This window comes from Vicugna pacos, chromosome 9, assembly GCF_048564905.1.
Source record: "Vicugna pacos chromosome 9, VicPac4, whole genome shotgun sequence".
Classification (NCBI taxonomy): Eukaryota; Metazoa; Chordata; class Mammalia; order Artiodactyla; family Camelidae; genus Vicugna; species Vicugna pacos.
This window is the reverse complement of record NC_132995.1, coordinates 71,102,332-71,124,488: the sequence shown is the minus strand read 5'-3', so window position 1 is coordinate 71,124,488 and position 22,157 is coordinate 71,102,332.

Sequence of the window (22,157 nt, the reverse complement as noted above, 5' to 3'; positions counted from 1 at the left end):
CACTACTGTACGTATGAGAAGTCCTTAGGTATTCGGAAGCTATCGAGCTCATGGTAGTGGATATGTACGTTTTCCAAAATCTCACTTGAAACCTCTGACTTTATCATTTGTAGTAATCAGTATTTTGCTTGAAGTGATAGGCACACTTAGTTCACTTCTGATAAAATGATTGTCACATACGACGTCTGAATAACTATAGTTTGTCCATAAGTCTTTCTTTCAAGTAAAAATGGTGTTTTGGGGAAAGATCATCTAGTTTAGCCCACAACTCAAATAACTTCACAAATGCTTCTCCTTGAGACAGCTATCATACTTAGGTATGCACAGAAGAGCTTCACTTCTCAGTTCACACACAGAACATTTTCAGATGCGTCCTCAAAGGTTGATATTGATAGAAGGGATCATTTTTATTACTCCACCTGGATAAGCTTAAGTGATGCTGGCTCTGCTTCCCAGGTCCCAGGAGTGCATGGGGGAATACAATGACTGCAGTACCAGGAGTGCAGTCTGGTACCACAGCCTTGATTCATGCTCAGGTACCAGCAGTTTTTACCAGCCTCCTTTTGCACAGTCCTTATAAATGTCCTGTGGCTTGTTCCAGAATAAACCGTAAAACTCAAAAAAGCATCCAATTCTGAATACATCAGTACCACTTATGTTTGTGGCCCATCATTTATATAAAATAAATTTTCTTTGATGGATAGTTGGTGCTGATACCAGACACATACAAACAAAACAACAAACTGTCCCAACACACCTGTGCATCGGTCCACTTATATGGCAAAAATACAGTTTAGCAGAAGAGACATAAACTCAGTCTTCATGTCTGCAGTTAAGTCATTAAGTGGACAAATTACTGCGCTGTTGGAAATTAGCAGTGCCATGATTTCTTTTGCTCCTTCCAACAGGTATTCGGAAATATCAACTCTACAAGGCTTTTTTGCAGTCTTTTAGCTGTGGTTTCCATCCGTTCATCCCATGCAAAATATAGCTTAACCTGTAAAGTGGTTTAGTGACTTCTTCATTTCTGGTCTGCAAAATAGTGAACCATTTTAATTATTTTTACCTTGAAAAACTCATTTTTCCTGTGTATAAAATGTTCGATTCCTTTTCCCTTGGACTCTGAATTATTGGTCTCAAAATGATGTCACTGTAATACTATGCTAAAAGTTCTGTTGCATAAGACACCAAAGGAAAAATTTTAACATCTATAAAGCTAAGGGAAAGGTAGCTTTTATCATGTTTTCATTTCTTTTTTACAGTTTTTCTTATTTTCTTTGGAGTAGACTCCTCTCTTCCATGAGTCAGAGAAGTCTCTAATATGTCAGCTTCGTCTTTTTCATCATCTTTAGGTCTAGATGGTGCAGGTGCAGATTAAGAAAGCAAGTCTTCTCATCTCTCTTTTGAAGTCAATGATCCATCCTAAAAATAAGAATATATTATAAATAAGTTTAGTTTATTTTAGCATGAAATGGCATTCAACTAGAAAATAAAAACATTTTTGGAAAAATTCAGCAATTTAGAAAAATTTTCAAAATTAAAAAGCGTATTGTAAAACGAGACATGAAAGTGTTCTCAGTTCTGTGTGTGTTTCTGCACAGGTGAAAGAAAAACCTTAATATTGCAAAATAATAATCTGTTGGAAGATAATGGAGTTACAAAATTATAGCAAGTGTAACCAAAAATAGTAAGTAACTGCACAGTAGAAATACTGATAACAAACTGAGTTAATTTCTGAAAATGCACATATTTGTACCTTAAGAAAACACAAAAATACACACAGCCATCAGTAAAAAGACATCATGTTCTCTGTAGACTCTGAAAATCTCCACATACACTGTGAGAGAGAGGATGTGTAAAAGGCAGGCAGCTTTCTAGTATTTTTATGAAAATGGTTCTGACCCCTGGGGCCCCCTGGAAGAGACCTTCAGGGGTCCTCGGAGCACATTTTGTCTATTATTGATTTAATGGATGTTTACTAAATACTTCGAGGATTTAAATACAAATCTTTTAACGTGCTTGAAAAGGCCCCCAGGATGTTACCTGTCTGCACAGCTCTACCCTCACCTCAAACCAGGCCACCCCATCAGTGCCCTCTGACCCAGGGCCTTCCCCCCAGGCTCCCTCTCGCTGCCTGACGCGCTCCCAGGGGGGCCATGTTGCCCCGCCCCGTCAAGTTGACGGCTTAGCTTTCTTACCCATTCAGGCTTCTTTGGATTTGTAGCTATGAGGTCCAAATTATTGTGTTCATCATTGCACCTCATTTACCATTTTCAGGTACCGTTTGTGCTCTTCTTGTCGTGGTGGATGATGAGTTAGTTCTACACACTCCAGCTTCAGCCATTCTCTGTGGAGTGTGCACTCTTAACAATGTTTAGTTAAAACGTGTTTACGTGATTTTGACGATGTAAATATCGCTCCCTGCAGAGAAAAGTGATGTATTAAGAGTGTGTTTCATTTCTTTTACAGTTTTTCCCTGCGATTAAAAAGCCTTATTTTTTCACATGTGTACTATACTATAAATACACATTTGAACGTTTTAAATTTCTTTACAAATCTATCACATACGTGTCACTAAGTTATTTTTTCCAAATGTTGACACACGTCCAAATGATCAGTCCCATTTTTTCCCCTTAAAAAAAAAATGATCTTGACTTGAATTCACCCTGATTCAGTTGTGGGCCTGCTACCAGCTGCTGTAGTGGTTTCCCGTTACCTTTATTCTGTGTTGAATCGAGTCTTAGATCCCATATTTTGGAAAGAGAAATTTTATTGGTGCATACACTCCAGTCAGGTATATGGGAATAAATATACGAGTCCTTGCATGTCAGAAAATATCATATTTTAGTCTGATGCTTGATGAATAGATTGTTGTTTTTCCGGAAGTGATGGAGAGAAGGTACTAAGGATGTCTTCTGTTAACATGCACACTTTCACGTGATGCCCGAAATTTCACCCCTGTGTGCACCACCCCTACTGTCCCGAAGTCCTGAACATCCTTGGTTTAAATCTGTCTGGAGAATATGCCTCCTCCTTTCTGAGGACATGCTGGTGGGTGAAGGGCACTCTCCACTTAGCTGCGTGGTGGAGGGGAAGGCAGCTTGCTGTCTGGCTGTCTGTGTAGAAACTTCAATACTTCAGGTTACTCCTGTTTTCCGTCCTGCGTGTTTAGTCTAATACTGCTCCTGAATCAGGCTGTGTAGGGCATCTTGCCCTTGTTTTGTGGATTAGAGGCCACTCTTCATGTCTCCACTTTGATGTGTCCCTTTCAGCAGGGTGAGAAATCTCAGGACCAAAGGGACACGCCCACTGGGAGCTTCTTCCTGCCCACTTACCACGCTCTGGGTACTTGGGCCACCATATTTCTTTGCCCAAATGGCTCTAAGCCTGCTTCTAGGACCAAACCGAGCCTCTTCCCTGTGACCATCCTCCCCGGGGACCTGGCTGCCAGAATGCACACCCCCGGGCCCAAACAAAGGGTGGCATTTACAGGGAAGGAGGTTGTGATGGAACTTGGATTTCCAGGCTGAGGTGTCCACTGTTCACACACATACACAAACAGCAGATGGGCTGAGGATTGGAAGAGAAAGTAGTAGAGTTTTGTACACAATCATTTTGTCCTCTTGTTCTGCAGATGTTAGAGGCAGGTACACTCTCACCATTACTTGCCATGAGCAGCTCTCCCTTCTCCAGCAAAGACATACCTTCCTGTTCCTCAGGACAATGCATATCATTCCTTTTTCACTAATCAGTTCTCTCTGGATTTTCTCATCTACTCCTTTATACGTATACATGGATGATGCCCAGAACTATATCTGTACCAGACTCTTTTCAAGTGCATTAAGTAGATTTGTTTCCCAGGCTTATAGATACTCATATCTCTTCGGGGTCCCGTGGGCACCTCAGTATTAACTTCCTTACAATGGAATGCACTGCAACCACTTCCACATCTGCTTTTCTCCCTCTGTTCACTGCCTTGGCTAACTAGAAACCAAAATATTCATAAATGTCTCTCCATTTCCTCCTTCCCTTCTAGAAATATCCACGCAGTCTCCAAACCCTGTATGTTGCAACTTTGTAACATATGACAAAGGTGTCCACTACCCTAACCCCATGGCCTTTTACCTTTATTGGCACTTGCTGAGTTCAAGATCTAATTATGTAACCAAACTGACTTCTGTAGACTCTTAGCTGAGCTTGGGTTCAGCTCTTTCCTTTGAAAACGATTCTCCATAGTGTTGGGACTGATTAAAACCCACCCATATCTCATCTGTCTTCCAGGTAATGTCCAAACTTATCCAAACATTGTACAAAATACTCCTCGAGACGGACCCTAACCTGACTTTCCAGTCATTTCCCAGCTTGTGCCTTGCACCTGTTGAACTGTTTGTAAGCACCGTGACCTGTAAAGCCTCCATGACTCCGCGCTTTCTCCTGCCCCTCCTTGCTAACATCTTTTCTCTCCCTCTAGGCTGTTATCTCTGGAAGGACGAGGATTCTGTCCCGTTTATCTTCAAATTTTCATAACCTAGTATAGCTCCTGCAGCTGAACAGTACTCTGTAATTGAGTAAGCAAAAGAATGAGTGACAAAGTCATAGTCTCTGTAAAGGAAAACTCTGAATTAGGTAAACTTCTACTAGAATAAAAACTCCAGCATTTTTAGCCTGAAGCAAACTCCTTAACCATCAGAGTCAGTATCCTCATTGCTTAAAACACTTAAATGACGATTAAGAGAGTTAGTAAGACTTAAACGACGGATATGCCTTCCCCAATGTATCAGCAGAACCCAGACTTAAAATTATTTCAAAGCTTTTATGTCTATGAAAATGAAATAATTGTTAGTAATTCTGTAAGAGCGGAGACCTCAGCACTCCGATTTTGATAATTTTCTAAATTACTACAAAAACTTTAAGAGGAGCTTTGTTCAGTGGTATCTTTGAAACTGGTCTATTTCAAACAATTCTCTTAATTACTTACTTAGGCTTAAACTTCTGGTTAGGTAGGCCTACAGTTATCAATGACCGAAAACGTGACAGTTGAAAACTGCTAGCGATAATGCCATTAATACTAAGGCTAATGTAATATCGCTAATAAAAATGTTCTAAAATCACTTTGGAACACATTGAAAAGCTATTTCCAATCCCGCAGTATCTTTGGGCAGTTGCCAATAATCGCTTTAGAAGGTTCCCTTGCTGGTCAGTAACAGAAGGGAAAGGTGGTTCGCCCGTTAGCATGTTACCTATAGTGATGAGCTCTTTCTGTGTGTCTGAAAAGGGTTATCAGACACATGTAGATGTTCTAGTTTCCCATCCAGAGTCACAGCAATCACTGAGAGTAGCACTCTTTTCAAACACAAAGGACAGTGATGTCTGTAATCATGTTTCTAAAAATATCAGGTCATGCTTGGATTTCCTTGACTGCACACACTCAAAGGAAACCTCCTTTGATGTTTCTGTTCACCTCTAAGGAACATCTACTGAAGTAAACCCTCTTCTAATAGTTCAGTTCTCGTGACTAATCATAACCTTTGGTGTGTAATCACAAAATCAAAGAACTTTGGAAATGGGGAAGAACCTCACTGGGAATTTAGTACTTACGTGGATAAGGAAACTGAAGCCCGAGAATTTTATGGGACTTGCTCTAAGTTGCATGGTTGGTAGCAGGGTCAGGATCAAAACCCTGTTCCACTAACTTTCCATTTGCTGTAGCTGGGCCGACTCTGAGTCCAAAGCGTGTTAGAAGTCCCAGGTAAGTGGACGGAGGAAGCTGATACTTGTCTCAGAGGAACTTAAAAAAATGCTCTGAACAGATGGGTAACCTTTTCTAAGGACCAGCAGTCAGAACCAGCAGGTCCAAGGCCAGTAACAAACTGTAAAATCTTCTAGGATAGAGATATTGTTTAATGGAGGCCAGTCTAAGGAGGGGGGACAGGCACAAAATTTGGGCTTCTCGTGGATGGAAGATTTCAGCTTCACATTTGTGCCTTAATGGCTGCTAGGGCACCAAAAGCAAATTCCAGATGGAGAAAAGGATGTAGGGCCAGGCTCCTATTCTAGTATGCACCGGTTTGATTTGCAGAAGTAGAGGCCCCGCAGAAGATGCTCGAGGTACCAAACAGGAAGAAAGAGAGAGAGGAGAGAGACAGAAAGACAAAGAAAGAACGAGGAAGAAACTGACATCTTTGACTATGACTTGATTTCCCCAAAACTGGCATAATATGAACCTTGAATCCCATAACGCACACCCTCTTCCGATTAGTGTGGACCCAGAATTGAGACTCTGTCTGAGCCATAAAGGTCACGGAGCGTTGTTTCTTGTGAACTCTGGACTCAAGTATAATGTAACTTTCACAATCCAGTTACTTAGCCTGGCGGCTTTGAGTGAAAGTTTATTACGCCATCACAGGCATGTTTATGATCAGTTTTAGCCGGTGCAGGCGATAAAGGTGCCTTTCCCTTGACCCAGTCAGTTAATTTTAAAATGCCTTGGGCCAAAACTCTCTGTGGGAAGCCAGCTTCCAGAATCACTAGGTAAAGTCTTGGTTTACGTCTCTTTGTATTGTACTGTTTCACTCCATAAACAATAAATGTAGCTGGTTTTCCATAGAAAAAGCTCTTTCTATGTCCTGATTTGAAAAGAATTTGGTACCTTGGATAAAAAGGAATCAAGTTCTCTGCTTAACCTTCTGTCTGGCATCAGCATGAACTTACTCTTTTATCTGAGGAGCCTCTAAAAAAATATCTTTCCCAGAGGTCACTTCTCTATGACCATTTTCCCAAGTCAGAGCTACAGAGAACGAGCGCTTTAGCATTACTCACCATCTGGTGACTGGCTCCTCCTGCAGTGCCTTCCACCCATCCATATTTTAATGTCTTTTCTTTCAATCATGTGTAATACCTCAGCCAAATATGTTGGTTTATCAGTTATTTTCCCAGCTTCTCTAGGCGGCATTTGTCATATGAATATTCATTCCCTTTCCTTCTAGGTCTCTGTCTCTTGCCGATGACAGCTCCACAGTTGCTGAATTACTAGGTCTATATTTTGCAGGCAGCGCAAAAGTTTCCTGGACTTAATGTCCCAGGAGATGTGAGACCCTCCCAAGATGAGAATCTGAAAGCTCAATTTATTGCTCTTGCTATAAACTGGCACAACACCAGACACAGACAGCAACCTGGCTTTAGAAACCAAATCGACAGCTGTAACCCAAAGAGGAAAAAAAAATGCAAAACTCTTTTCTTATTTAACAACAAAAGCCAAAAAAAAGAAACACATATATATGTGTGTGTGTGTGTGTATATACACGTATATATATAAGTTTGCACAGTCACTCCCTGTTGTATTTGTAGGCACAGGGTCAAGGCACAATTGTAAAGATAAAATTTCAGCTGTTGATTTCCACTGACAGCCACCTGCTACCATTTCAGAGCTGAGCAGCGCGCCCGCTCTGTGGCCTGTGGTTACGTGGCAGGTTGTGGTCCTTTGGTTACATGATAGGACAGGAGTGAAGATCTCAGCCTCTTAGTTTACCGCAGAGCTGCCACTCACTCATCAGTCCCTTGGGTCTCACTTGAATGAATAAAAGGACATTTTGAAAGGTGTTTTTCTTTAAAAAAAATAAATAAAGTTGCTAACATAGATAAGTGAATTGGCAGCCCATTGGACTTGGCATCCAGCTAAATATTTCATTATGAAGTTTACACCTGACAAAGCTTTCATTTTAATTTTTTGAGTCTCATCTTTAAAAGGAAAACTCAATCTGTACACTTCCACTTTAAAAATATATGTGTATTGATTCTTCTCTCCTTTTCTTTTATTCTAAAAATATGTATTGAACTCCTATTGTATATTCACTCAGAATAGTCCATCAGAAATAAATGAAGCGTTTAGAACGCCCTCGAAGACCGAGAGCTCATCAGCCATGGAAGAGGCCTCCGTGAGCCCACTGCCACTTCACTGTCTGCGTAAGAGAAGAGTGAGGTGATCCTAGATACTTCACCTCAGTGTCATTTTCAGTTGCCATGCCTTTTGTTTTTCTTTCCACTATTTGAACTCAGTGGCTTTTTAAAATACTAAAAGTATAATATTAAGATTGGCAATGTGTCTAGTAAAGCGTTTCTAAATTCAGCTGTTTAAATGTGATTCACCAGGAAGAGGAAAAATGCCAATTACCAAACAGAAGTTGCTGCTCATGTATAAACGACACTCCTGAATGTTTGTGTTTATTAAACAGAAATCCAAACATCTAATTTTAGTTTCCAGAGAAAAAAAATAAAAGGAGGACTTAAAAGTGGGTTAAACTTTGTAAATTAATTTTTTACACACTTCATAAGAAAGCTTTGAAAACTCAGGAGGACTTAAAACTAAAGAGGCAGAAATAATATCTGAAATGATCAATTACCAACTATAAATCAAAAAGAAATATATACTGGAAATGTTTCCTTTTTTTCTAGCTTCTCCTCACTTATGCATTACACTGGAATTTTAAGGTAAATTCAATGCTGGCAAAGGACTTAGAATAGAAACCCTAGATTTTAGAAAGGAATAGAAATCTGTCAACTACTCCATCACTTGGGAAGGTAGAGAGAGAGACTGGACCGGTCCGCCAGTGTTGAGGTCCCATCTACCCGGAGCCAATGTACTGACATCGCAGCTCCATCTCACAACACCTCCTAGGAGAGGCACAGCTGTAAATTAATTTTTCCACGTCCGTTCCAAAACTTTCACCCAGGAAACAGCTTTGCCCAGTCTTCCCCGCTTCTCACTGCACGCTCCCTCCTGTCCCTCTGGATCAAAATGCAATGAAGGGTTTATGTCCTTTAATATAAATATGACTCAGAAATTCCTTTGCCTCTTTCAGATTGTGACTCGTGCCTAGCGAATTTATTCTAAGGAAGGATCCTGTGAGCCTCCCAGAATACTGTACAATTTTACATATGTTTCTACTGTGATAGAAATTGTCATTTGCCCAAGTACTTTTTATATAAATGCCCTCACATTTCTAAGATGGTACAGTATGTTCCACCCACTTCGGTGACAGATGGAAGAGACATTTGGAGTTGTAAAATGTCTGTATGAAGAGCAGAGCCTTCTAATGTTGTCGTTTTACCTCAAAATAATATAGTTTTCTCTACCCCAGCAAGGTGCTAGAAAATAAATCAATTTTTATTGAGCTCCCAAATGCTTGTAGCACTTGTCCTTTTTTTACTTAGAAGCCCCCCATGCTCTTCCAACGTACGAGTGTCCTAAAGCACTGTCAGTGATCCGCTAGCAGTGGCTCTCTAGATTCCGCTTTAGCTCACAACTCGTTTCATCTCAAATCTGTCTTCGACTTTGTTATTCTTTTAACATAGCCCACATTTCTTACTATCCGAGGATGTTTTCATTTCAGTGTTGTGGATTTATCCAAGTCAAAAATGTCCAAAGCAAATTCACCATCTTCCTGACTAAATTCCAAATAGACCCTTGTTACTTTTGACCCCTTATTATACTAATACACATATATATGTATATACTAATATTAAATATATAATCTTGAACTTGAATTCTACTTTTTTTCTCATTTCCAATATCCAACTGATTACGAAGTCTTGTTGATGTATTTCTTGTCTTATCTGGCCTTTTCTCCATGTTTACGACTACCACCGCAGTGAAGGCCCTTACCATTTCAGACATGGACAGGTCTGAATTCTCCAAAGTACCCTTCCTCATCCTTAAATGCCCTGAACACCACCTTCAGAGTGATCTTTCTAACGTAGCGTTTTCACCGTATCACCACGGTGCTCTGAAATAGTCAATGGTTCTCCATTACTTAAAGGAAACAGCTGAAGCTCTCCCGGCCTGAGCAAGTGCTGCCTCTTCTTCCATCATTTTGCACCTTCAGCTGAACTAGAAGCCACGTGAGGAAGCGGGTGGCGCATGAGAGTGGTAGTTAAGAGAACTGGATTATATTCTTTACTCGATTTCTAACTGGCGTATAATCATTAAATGATGTAATCTCTCGGATTCTTAGACTCATTCATAATTAGGGGATGGGACCAAAAATAGTGATTATAGTGCATGAAACTCCTCTTCAGTCTTGAATTCTATGATTGTAAGAGGTAGAGTACTACTCATTTTTCTAAGAACATCTTATTTATTCTACTTTTACAGTGCAGCATTCACACTCTACTCATAGTATGTAGCCACTCCTTTGTATATCCTGACCGTTGCATTTCGGAATCTCAGTACAGTTTGACTATTATTCCCATTATCTGCGTAGAGCCCAACTGATTATTTTGTAAGTCTTTCATCACTAACAGATTTGATGTATTTTTTGGCCTCCTACTCCTTTACCCAGTTGCCCTGCTTTTGTTGTCTTCTTTTTTAGATGGCTTGGATTCTCAATAGTCAACAGGTACCACTTCCATAGTGACTGGTGGAGTTTTGTGTTAAGAAGGATTCTGAAGTTGCCTCTGGGCTTAGCAGGAAAGAATGCGACAGTGGATCAGCAGTTTCTCCTCTGGCATGGAGGTGGGAAGTGGCGTCAGTGCTCTGCTGCCCTCATATGTTGTCTAGAAGGCAGTGAGGCAAAGTAGAAAGGGCTTTGGAGCTGCAGTCATGAGCGTCTGGCTTGGTTACAGTATCTGCTCTGCCCCTGCCATTGTGTGACTTTGGCAACTAGCAGTCTCTCTGATCTTCAATTTCCTGATTGTAAAGTGGCGATTTCAAGCACGTTTGTAGACATCCTACAGGATTACTGAGTATAATCTAATATTTGCAAAACTACTCTGTGAACTGATGACATGAAAATACTAGACTTTCTATTTTTGCCTTTTATCATTAAAAAAAAAAATAAAACAAGGTAAAGTATCATGATCTTTGTGCCCCAAAAAAGCCCAAAAAAGCAATACCAACATATTGATATATTTCCTTCCCCTTGCTTTCCCATATATCTTTTTACAACCTGGTTTAAACCATATTAAATATATTTTACACTGGTTTTTAATTTAACATTTTATCGTAAGTAGTTTCTCTATTTCCACATGACTTCTTTTATAAAAGCCATCATTTTAATGATTGTACAACATAATCACTTAGTAGATATGCCATAAGTCTCTGAAATAGGCTCTTCTGTTCCTATTACAATTGTGTATATATCTCTTCTCTATCTTTTTTTCCCTTGTGAAATTACGCTGGTAATTTGGTACCAGTCCGTGCAGTCCAGGAACGCCACATCCAGTCACGGATTCCACATGCCTTTACTGACTGCTCATTGCCAGGTACTGAGTTAGATTCTAGGTAAGCAGTAGTGCTCAGAGAAGTTACGGCTTCTGTCCTTATAAGAACATATAGTCCTATGGGGAGAGGCAGGAAATATATTATTAAGTGGATACAAATAATTGTGTAATTACAAATTATAATAAAGTTACGACTGTAAACAACATAGTGTTATGAGATGAAACCTTTGGAGAATTGGAGAGGGGACACATTTTAAATTGTGTGCACGGGGAACACTTTTCTGGGAATGTGGTATTTCTGAAGGCCCAAGAGAAGACAGAATCATGGAAATCTGAGAAAGAACAATTCTTGGCAGAGAACATTGTACGTGCCAAGACTTGGAGTGGGAACATGATTAGAGGGTTTAATAATGAGGCGAGAGGAAGTCAGTGGGACGGGAGCTTAGTGACCAAGGAGGGAAGTAACCCGAGGTGGAGCCGGGCTGTGACCGTGTATCACGTTGGGCATTGCTGTCACGGCGTGTGGATTTTATTGTATGGGTAACAAGATGATCTGGTAGTTTTTAAAGAGGGCAGAGGCAGCTGCTTTTTTAGAGAATAGTTAGAGACCTGTAAGAGTGAATGAAAGCAGGACAATTAAACCGATTGCAAGAGTGCAGGTGAGAGTGGATGGTGGCTTGTTCTTGAAAGTGGAAATAGAGGTGGAAAGGAAAAGATGAGTTTAAAATATGCTTTGGAGGGAGAACTGCTCATTTCTGTTAGGTTAGATGTAGGCGTAGAGGAAAGGGCAAATGCAGAAATGACACAAACTGTGTCGTTATACAAACTGCGGTGGCTTTGAAATGTGTCAGCTTGGCTATGCCGAGTTCAGCGCCCAGAAGTCTGTTTTGTGCGTGCTCCCGCTGGGGTGGGCTACAGAGCGGTTCTTCTGAAATTTCGAAGGCAGATGGGAAGCAGCGGCCATTTTTGTGTCTCACACACATTAGTGCTAATCCACCGACGCACGTCCTTGACAAGAGGCAGGACTAGGCTACAGCTGATCAACTTTCCTCTGGCTCCTCCAGCTCCTGCACCTCTTGGGCCAAGCCCATAGCAGTGTGATGAAGGGCCCTGACTTCGGCAAGTTACCCATACCACCAGAGTCAAAGGCAATAAGAAATGCTACGGGCTTCGCTCTGTTTTTTGAGGGTTTCCAGCTTGTGCCTGTGGATTCCGGCTTATGCTTGATACCTTGTGTTACATTCATCGTCCCTTCATGACCGCACGCCTTGCAGACAGACGTCAAGCACTGGTGTCGCAATGCAAAGACGGCAGCCGTGCAGCGAGCGCGTACCCAGCTCGCACAGCTGCACGAGGCTGTGTCCCTTTATATGTAAACACGTGATGTGTGTGTGTACCTTCCAGTGGTTCTGCTTCTCTTATTGAACCCTGACTGATGCCTGTAACAAAATAATTGTTTTCAATTTTTCAAATTTCTTTGCTTCTGAAGCATTACTAGATTTTGAAGAGAACAGATGCACCTTTATTCGTAGAAAAATGATCCTATGATAGAAATGCTTTAAAGCTTTTAAGAACCAACTGGGCTCTTACTAGAGGTGCAGAAAGAGTAAGGTCAGGTTCATGAGCCTGTGCTACATCTGGGAATTCAGAAAACTTCATAACACTGTTGTGCTAGCAAAATCTGTGCAAGGGATGAGAATACAAGTAAAGAAAAGGAGGAGGAAGGAAGGAAGGATGGAAGGACAGAAGGGAGGGAGAAAGAAAAGAATGAAGGAAAGAGGGAAGGAGGGAGTGAAGAGAGGAGGGGAAAATTGTTTTGAAAAAGAGAATTATATTTAATAAATACCTAATTTTAAAATATGCCAAAGGGAGTCTTGGGGGAAGGATGGTTGTTTTATTTCTATATGATTTTTTTTTTTTTTTTTAGGGAGCAGAGGATCTTAGTGATTCCAAAGAGGAAATACTTTCCGTTAACTGACTACTACAAGCTGAGCCCCGTTGACTCCACAGGCAGAAACTGTTTCCCCTAGAAGAGAAACATAATTAAAGAAAAACAGTTTCCCTAAAATGTTATTTCAGTGAATCTGCTTCAAATTTCAAAGCCTTTAAAAGGTAGTACCGATGAAAAAGTTAAAAAAAAAAACAACCAGATTTTAGTCAAATGACTTTTTTTTGTCACCAACCTATGACAACTTTAGACAACATGTTAGAAAAATGAATGCAGCATAGGTCAAAAGCAGACCAAAGTTACACTCCCGTCCATTGTTAACTTTATCAAATACATGCATGCAAAGGCATGTCTGTACTAAGATCAGATGGGAAAGCATTTATATTGCACAATCACAGGAGGACATGCCTAACCATACTAATTGATAATAAAAGTTAGTTTCTTTTCATAGTCAAAAGGACTAAAGAAATTGCTCATCCGTTCTAAGTAGTTACAGCATCTAATATCTTAGCGTCTTAACAGTGCATCAGCATGGTGATATTTTAGCCTTTTTATGGCAAACAGAATAGACTAAGCATGAATCAGAAAACAGTACCTACTACTAAATTCAGTTCATTCACACGGTGTTACTGAGAACCTATGTATGCAGGTGCTATTCTAGAGACTAAGAGTTCCAGGACGAATAAGTTTGCTCCTGGTCCTCAAGCAGTTGGTAGATCAGTGTTCGCTAACTGAGCCGTCCACCGAGTGATCCCACGTTATCTACTCTAATGCCTAAGTCTAATTAACTTCAGTTAATTAGCTCTGGTTTTGGTTTCACACTAGAATTTTGAAAAATAAATACGCTTTAAAGCTGTCAAGGCTCCCAGGGAAATTACAGTAGTCCTTCCACATGCAGAGCAGGACTGCTTTCTCTACTGGTGGAAATGGACCTACTTGCGTCCCCCAGGGAGATGGCCCCAGTGCTGTCCTGGAGGTGGCTGGGGCAGCCTCTTGCAAGCACAAATTTGGTGAGCCGACGTTTGAGAAAAGCCACTATTAACAATTAAATGATATAAATTAAGAAATAAATGAAGTTTAAAACGAAGATGATAAATACTCGAAAAGCATCACTTCCTGATTAGTTCACTCGATTTTATTGTCATGGAAATTCTTTAGGGCACCCCTGTCGTCTCTGTGGTAAAAAATACTATATGATGGTCTGCACTGCTTCCTCACTCCGTGTTCATCCTGTGGGTAACGTGAAAGCAGTCACAGTGGGAGTCTTTAGGCAATGATATTTGCAAATGCGACAAAGCAATGCTGCTTTTCCTCAAAGCTCTGGCTGATAAAAATTTTCTAGAATACCCGTGAGCAGGAGCGTTACGTGCCATTTCCAGGTAGACTCTTCCAGCCAGTGTGCTGCTTTCTCCCTGCCCAGGTGAGCATGGAAACTGTGCTCAGGTCGAGCGTCCGTCAGCCTGGATCTCTGAGTCACTGCGATGAGCATAGCCTTTGCCCTCCAGCTCCAGTCCACAGACTCCGTGGACTTGGGGCATGAAAAAGAAATAATTTCTTTTGCTTTTTTGTTACCATAGCCTATCTTGACTGATGAGCAACAACAGTAGAGCATTTCCGAAATTTTTCAGAAAAGTGGTGCCATTATAACAGTGTAACACTTACCGCTGTGCCGACAACCTGCTTGTGTACCAGACTACACATTTTCCCTTTATTTTTTGACAACTGTCATGTACAAGGAGAAAATATGTGCTAAAACGGTGACTTAAAATTTTTCTATATTCCTTTTTTTATATTTCTCACTGGGTTATTCTTTTAAATGGTCTCCTTTTATCTGTTGGCCTAACTGTAAAGAATTGATTTCTTAAGTCAAATAAATAGAGTTTGAGTGTACTTACTTTTCCACTTGTTACTAACACGTACATAGAAATTTATCTGCTTCGTGTATCTGATGCAGATAGACACAGTCACCGCTGTGAAAAAGTTTTTTCAAAATTCCTGCGTGATCAGAGCCCACATACCTCATGTTGAAATCTGAGGGCCAAAAATTGAGACAGTGAGAAATAGAGATGAGAGGGAGAGAGAGGAATGTGCTTTTCAAGAAGTTGAGGGTAATAGTAACTCAGAGTTGCGCCAGACACAAGGTATATAAAGATTTTTCACATTAGAGAGATTTTCTTCTTTTGAAAAATGCTTTGTTTTTGGCTTGAGTACAGAATTAAACCATTTTTAGTCAATATTTTTGAGCAAGGAGACTTTGAAGATCTGGACGTTATCAAGATAGACTTTTAATATCATTACAAAGGTATAAAAATACAAAGATCCTGGGAGCGTGAGTCCGAGAAGCTGGACCTGGAACCGGGTTGCCTGGATGAATGTGCCTTACACCCTGGGTGTAGAGAAAGGCTGGGCCGGACTGAACGCGTGGGAGAAAATGGACATGCTTCCCACTGGGTTTTTCACTGCTGGAGCAGGTCTGCATTATCTCTCGTAACCAATCAGGGAATGAAAGCGATTACCCGATTTATTCAGGAAAAGTTATTCTGAAACTACCTGAATAACTAAAATTATTATCAGATACATACAGGTCAAAATTGAATTATTTGAATTATTTTAAAAAGGAAATAGATCCTGACTCCACACCAATGAAGTCCAGTCCCCTAAACATGACTTTGATGAGCCCCTGCGTTGTTCAAATGCACTCTTTTTATTTGAGCTCTCCTTCTCTTCCCGTGTGTAAGTAACCTCTCTGTGCACTGGCTCCTTGGCTGCTGCACTCTCCCTCACATGCTCAGATCTCCTCTAACCCGAGTAAGTCTTACTGGCGTTGGGTCCTACACAGAAATGCTGTCTTCGTTGGCTAATGGATCATGTTTTGCCAAAAAGAACTGGATTCTCTGTTGTTTTCTAATTCTAACTGCATTCAAGCAGTTAGTCACTCATCTCTCTAACAGGCCGACCGAGGAGTGGATCCCAAAATGCAATAATTGATAGGTTATTGCAGAGTCCGGGCAACCATGTGGACATTAAATAGTATCTATATAGTGACAAAATGACCTTGCATACCTATATACTGTGTTTTCCATATATACAGATACTATTTCTTCTATAAATTAGAAATTTATTTTAATATATTCCCAAATTTGAGTGCATTTAGCCACTCAAATATAAAAATGTGATTTCTGTTGCACAGAATTCCTCAATTTTAAAATAGTGCTTTTTTTCTTTTCATATAATTTTTATTTTTTATTAAAACAATGTATGTATGCCATTAGATAATTGCCTAGAAAGCTTAGTAATACATAAGACATAAATATAGTGTTTATTTTAAATATTCAAAAATGTTTAGAGATTCCCAGCCCTAGGCTATGATTGTTTCTGTCTCTGATTCAGCAGTAATTACTCTGCAAACAACTGTCCATTTTCCAGAATTTGATGAAATTCTGATGCCTTCTTTCTCTCTGTCAGGTATTATGGATTTATATCTTTGTATTCTTTACAATAATTTTAGATGGATTTTTCTTAGGAAAATTAGACAGGTTCTCAAGTTACCATTTCTAACTAGAAATCTCATTTTAAAAATCCTAACCCCAAGAAGGCGTCCTCATGCTTAGCAGTATTAATTAGGCAGCACTGGTGGAAGAGGCAGAGCCCTAAGGAGAATCAGGAGAACTGGCTGCCACCCTGGCCTCTGCTGCATCAGTGGGAGGGTGTGAACCAGCTTCCTGCACTTCCTGTGCCCCAGTTTGCTCCTCTGTGAAATGGGCCCTCGTGATAAGCTCTAGGTCTCCTGTTCTGTAGTACTGTGGTCCGCTTGACAAATAGAATAAAAATGGACATGCTTCCAACTGGCATAAGTTACCATCCAACTGAGGAACAGGAAGAGAGAAAAGACTGGGTGCTGAGGAACTCATGCCTAAGTTGAATGTAGAGGCAGAAAGCCAGGTGCTAGTAGAAGAAGGAAGTCTTGAACGTGACGGAGTCTGAAGTTGGAGCATAAATCTTAGAGGAGCTTGTGTCAAGATCCAGGGAATACATCCACACAGTCCCTAGCGTGAAAGGAAAATTGACTTGGCAGGAATGATCTGAACAGACCAAGAAGAAGGAAATACAGGAAAGAAAGGCCAAGAAGTAGGTGGTTGTGTTAATTAAAACAGGAAATAACTGAAGCCTGGATATGAACCCTGGCAGGGGGACGAGCAAAGAAGGATTACGTTTCACTTAGAGTGATCGGGACGAATGCAACCGCATCCCTTAATTATTTTTCTCTAAAATAAACTGGCGCGTTTGAATAAAGAGAGATCCAAATATTTCTAATAAAGAGAAATTCTAAAATAGTTCAGAGATGAGACTGGGGGTTGAAAATTATGAGTTCTGAGTAAAACGCAGATTATTCTGAAGAAAACAAAACAAAAGGAAAAGGAAACTCTGAAGAGGCCAAGCCAAATGAACAGTGATTTCAGCTGGCCGGCTCTCTTCCTCGCGTTTGTGAGCCTGGATAAGGAGCTTTGCGGTGGTGGGAAGGCAATGAAGCTTTAATTGCCTATTAACTGGCTGCTTCTGTTTATATTCTCTCTCTACTCGGTCGCCTATCCCCTGGCTTGGCCACTGCCGCCTGTGCTAAATGGGATCTGATCAGCTAAAAATCACACGGTAATGTAAGCTGGAAATTTTAGTTAAATCCAGTCAATTCCCCAACATCTTTTCAAAAGGATGAAGGTTTTAATCAGTACAATACAAGCCATGGGGAATATGGGAGAGATCAGGTCAGAATGTGGGTCAGAAAAACTATAGAGGAAGAGCTAATGGGATAAGGGTGCCTGAGCTTTTTATCTTATTAGCGCTTCCCATGTCAAATTAGCAAAATGGTTCAGGCACTAGAGTGTTGAGATAAAATGTTCATATGGTATGTGTTCCCCAGAAGGATTCTCTGTGAGCCTCTTCTAAGGAGATTCAACTTTTCTTCTCTTTTCTTTTTTATCTTCAGAGGTAAGCGTGATTATGTAAGCCAGACACATCCACTTTGTATTCCAGTGACCTCTGCGGAAATACAGCTTAATCAGCAAGCCCGCTGCATTGCAGAATTCCAGGGAGCGCCGTTCACACAGAACATGGTGTGAATGGTGCCCCCTGGAGTTGTGCGATGCAACTGTGAGGCCTTTTACCTGGACGAATTTCCTTATTGTAACTATGAAGTAAAAATATATGTATTCTAGGAGCTTCACCTTGAAAAGAGATTCATTGCTTAAAAGAGTGGTATTTATTCAAATAACAGGGTTATATACCAGTGTCATCTGAGTATCTTTTTCTTTTTATTGAGGTATAATTGATATATAACTTTAGATTCAGATGTGCAATATAATGATTTGATTGGTATATACTCTGAAATGCTCACCACAAGAAGTCTAGTTAACATCCTGAATACCTTTTTCAGTATTTACATGCCATGTCCCTTTCCAAAGCTGTATTTTGCATTACATGGATAATTAATTAGACTTCCATAGGATGTAGATGGTTATTTTTTAAATACATTTGTTCAATAAATACATATTAAGAACTTTTCACGTGCCAGCCATAGTGATCTTCTCTCAGTTCAATGATGTCGCAGACGTAAAGCACTTAGAACAGTGTTTTCTGTGAACATTACTGTTATTTCTCAAACGTTCCAAGCTCCTTCTTGCAAGACCCTATTTTTACCCATTGTTTCCCTGTATTTTAGAATGTTTCTTCCTCTTTTTACAGTCTTATCCCTGTAACTAAATTCTTGTTACTTTTCAGGGCTCAGCTTAAAAAATCACTCCCTACCTATTCTATCGAAAATAATTTTTCTCCCTCTATTTTTACCTCTCTCAGCCCCACACTGCTTTCTCTCATAGCACTTATCACCATTTGTCAGGATCTTATTGACTGATTTGCTTGCTTATTGTCTGGCTCACCCGATGATGGATAATCTGCAGGGTGGGGAAAGTGTGTGCACATGGTAGGACCTCAAATGATCTTTGTCAAAAGAATGCATGAGTAACTGAGCACGACACTTTAATTTTCCCAAGAAAAATTCGGTATTCAGTTCACCTGGAAGTCTACTCATTTTATTTCTGTGGCTTTGGGTCAAATTGTGAAAGTGATCTTGATGGGATACACTCATTAATGTTTACTGATTTGATTTCTTTTCAAATTTGAGAGAGGTTTGAATTCAAGAGAAACATGTTGATATGTAAGTGGTGATTTGCTAACACTTTGTGGAAACAGTAACCTCCTAAGACTGATGTTGCAAGCTGCTCATGGTATCACAGAAACACCCTGAAGCCTAAAGTCAAAATATGGAATGTTCAGTTACTGAATGTGAACATATTCTTGATTCAGTCACATGAGTACAATTTGTGTGGACTACAATATAAATGTATATGTGTTGTAATTTTTTAAAAAGAGATGGTTTCTGTTCCATCCTCCGAAATTCATTTAACTAGATACCATCAAATGCAACAAATAAAGACGAGTGTGTCCTGTTTAACATGTAAAATGTATACGGTGTTGCTTTGTACCAGTAAGACCAATGACACTTGCACTGGTTTTAAGTTTTACCACTGATTCGTGTTGAGACCAACTGGACCATCAATGAAGTCAACTAATTACACCGAGGCAATACACTGACAATGTCTGAGACACATTGCCATTGTTTTTTTCATGTTGGTTACCAAAACTCTGTAATTATGTTGTGTCAATAGTCGACATAGCTCTCCATAAGCAATGTATTTCTATTGAAAAGGTACATGAACTGTTGTTAGGAATGACACAATAAGATTATACAGTTTAATCAAGGCTCTTTAGTTGCAGAGGGAAAAAAAAAATCCTTCAAGTTAGCTCAAAGAAACAATTTACTGGAAGGGCATAGTGTCCTCAGAGAAATAAGTTGTAACCAATGGGGAACTGGAGCTCTCGGGGCCAAGGCAACTGTTGTCTCCATTTTCTCTCATCTCTTTAGTGTCTCATATGGTCTGTGAGTTCTCTGGTGTACCTGTTCCATTGTTCCTACTTCTCTCTAAAGAATGACATTGGTGCATCATTGCTGATAATGGCTTCCCCATATCTCACTTGACATGACCTTTTATTTTGTGCTGCCCCCTTCCCCATTATTTTCTGAATATGCAGTTTATTGAAAGCAACTAATTAGTTGATGGCACACGAATGGATTGGTTCCCCTGGATCAGATGTTCAACTCAGATTTAATCTGTAGTGGGCGTGGTGTGGAGTCACATGGTGAAGATACAGTTGTCTTCGGGCAGCCCCTTTGCATGGGAGTGGGGAGAGGAACTGATTCCAAGAGAATGTTGTGTGGGTGGTCATATATTTCAAATTCAATCTTCCACATTTATGAGCACACACACACACACACACACACAATTCTGTAGAAATGAAAATAAGAGTAGAAAATTTGAAGTAGCTTTTGCAAAAATATAAAATAATGATTTGGGGAAAATGCATCTTGCCTCATGTCTATTTTTTATCTAAATTCACACTATCTCACTATATATAAGACTACTTTCATTATGGAACATTCTTTGAATTTATAAAGAGCAACAATTTTATTCTAAATAATCTTCCTCATTTTCATCTTTCCTCCCGTGAATCCATGGGTATGCATTTCTGGGGTACTATGAGGAAAATTATTTCGATTCTGCTCTCTCTTTTACAGCTTTCACAAGGTCTGAGTCTCCCCAGGCATGATTTCCATGACTTAAGTTTCACTGGATAACTAAGAGCCATTTCCTCCTTGATTATCCTTGGTCCACAGTAAATATCTTTCTCTCTTCTCTCTCTTTTTTCTCTTCCATCTTTCTCTTTTATCTTTCAGAAACCCATTATTATTTTCTCTAAACAACAATTCTGAGTTTCTTTTGTAGTTACACAACTGTTGTGAATATTAATGGTACCCTTCAAGGGGTATTATTTATAGCAGGAAATATGGGTCTTTGATCAGTGTTTTTTTTCTTAAATAAAAACCTCATGCATTGTGAGTAGATTGTGTTTCTCTTATCTTACGTTGGGCGTTTTGTTGCTCATTTCCATCTTTCCTTATATTACAGAGTTGGAGGCCTTTGGAGACTTTTAAATTGTTCTTTTTTAAAAGCCTTTTTCCCCCTTTATTATGTGATCTCTCTAATGCTGGCCCTGTGTATGGCGATGTCTGCCCTGGTTGGAAATCCTTTTGCTACACTCCCTAAAGGCAGCAAGTGATTCAGGGGGGAGTGTGTAATTTGTTTTGTACCGTGGAATTCCTGCCATGCCTATATGTATTTAGACCACAGGCAAACCAATAAAGTTGTCATAGAAACAAAGCATTTCATGAATAAATCAATCCATAACAAACTTGTAAACTTCAAACAACCCACTGTGCCTTAACAACACATCCGTTACATACGCAAAATAATCACGTTTGTAATGAGCAGTGCACAGTATTATTCTTTCCCATACATTTGGTCCTGTTTGCCATCTTATAAATATTCCTTAATGTATTTTTATGCAGCCTGTGGATTTCTACTGAGCTGGAATGAAATAAGTAACTCCAGCTGGCATGATAATACTGGAAAAGCAGACTTTAAAAAATGTGACTGCCGGTGAACCCCAGTTCAAACAGTGTGCTTGGAATACCTACTCAGATGACCAGAGGGGATTGAAACCATGGCTAAACAAAGTTTCCTTGTTTCGATTAACTCCAGTCTTCTTTTTTGCTTTTCAGTTTTCTTGTTTGGCTCTTAGTACCCTGTTCTGCATGTAAAGGGTGTCTTTAGGGAATGTGGTTGACTGGAGGGGGCTAGCTGGGTGGGGTGGGGTAGGGTGGGGAGCTATTTGAAAAGTGATACTGAGTATTTTTGAAGAAGGACAAATGCTCTTCGCTGGAAACTGGCATGACTGGAGTGGAAAAAGAAAGTGCTTTGAGGAGGAGAAGAGAATATTATTGTGTAAAAACTCAAATTCCTTGGCAGGCAGTAAAAAG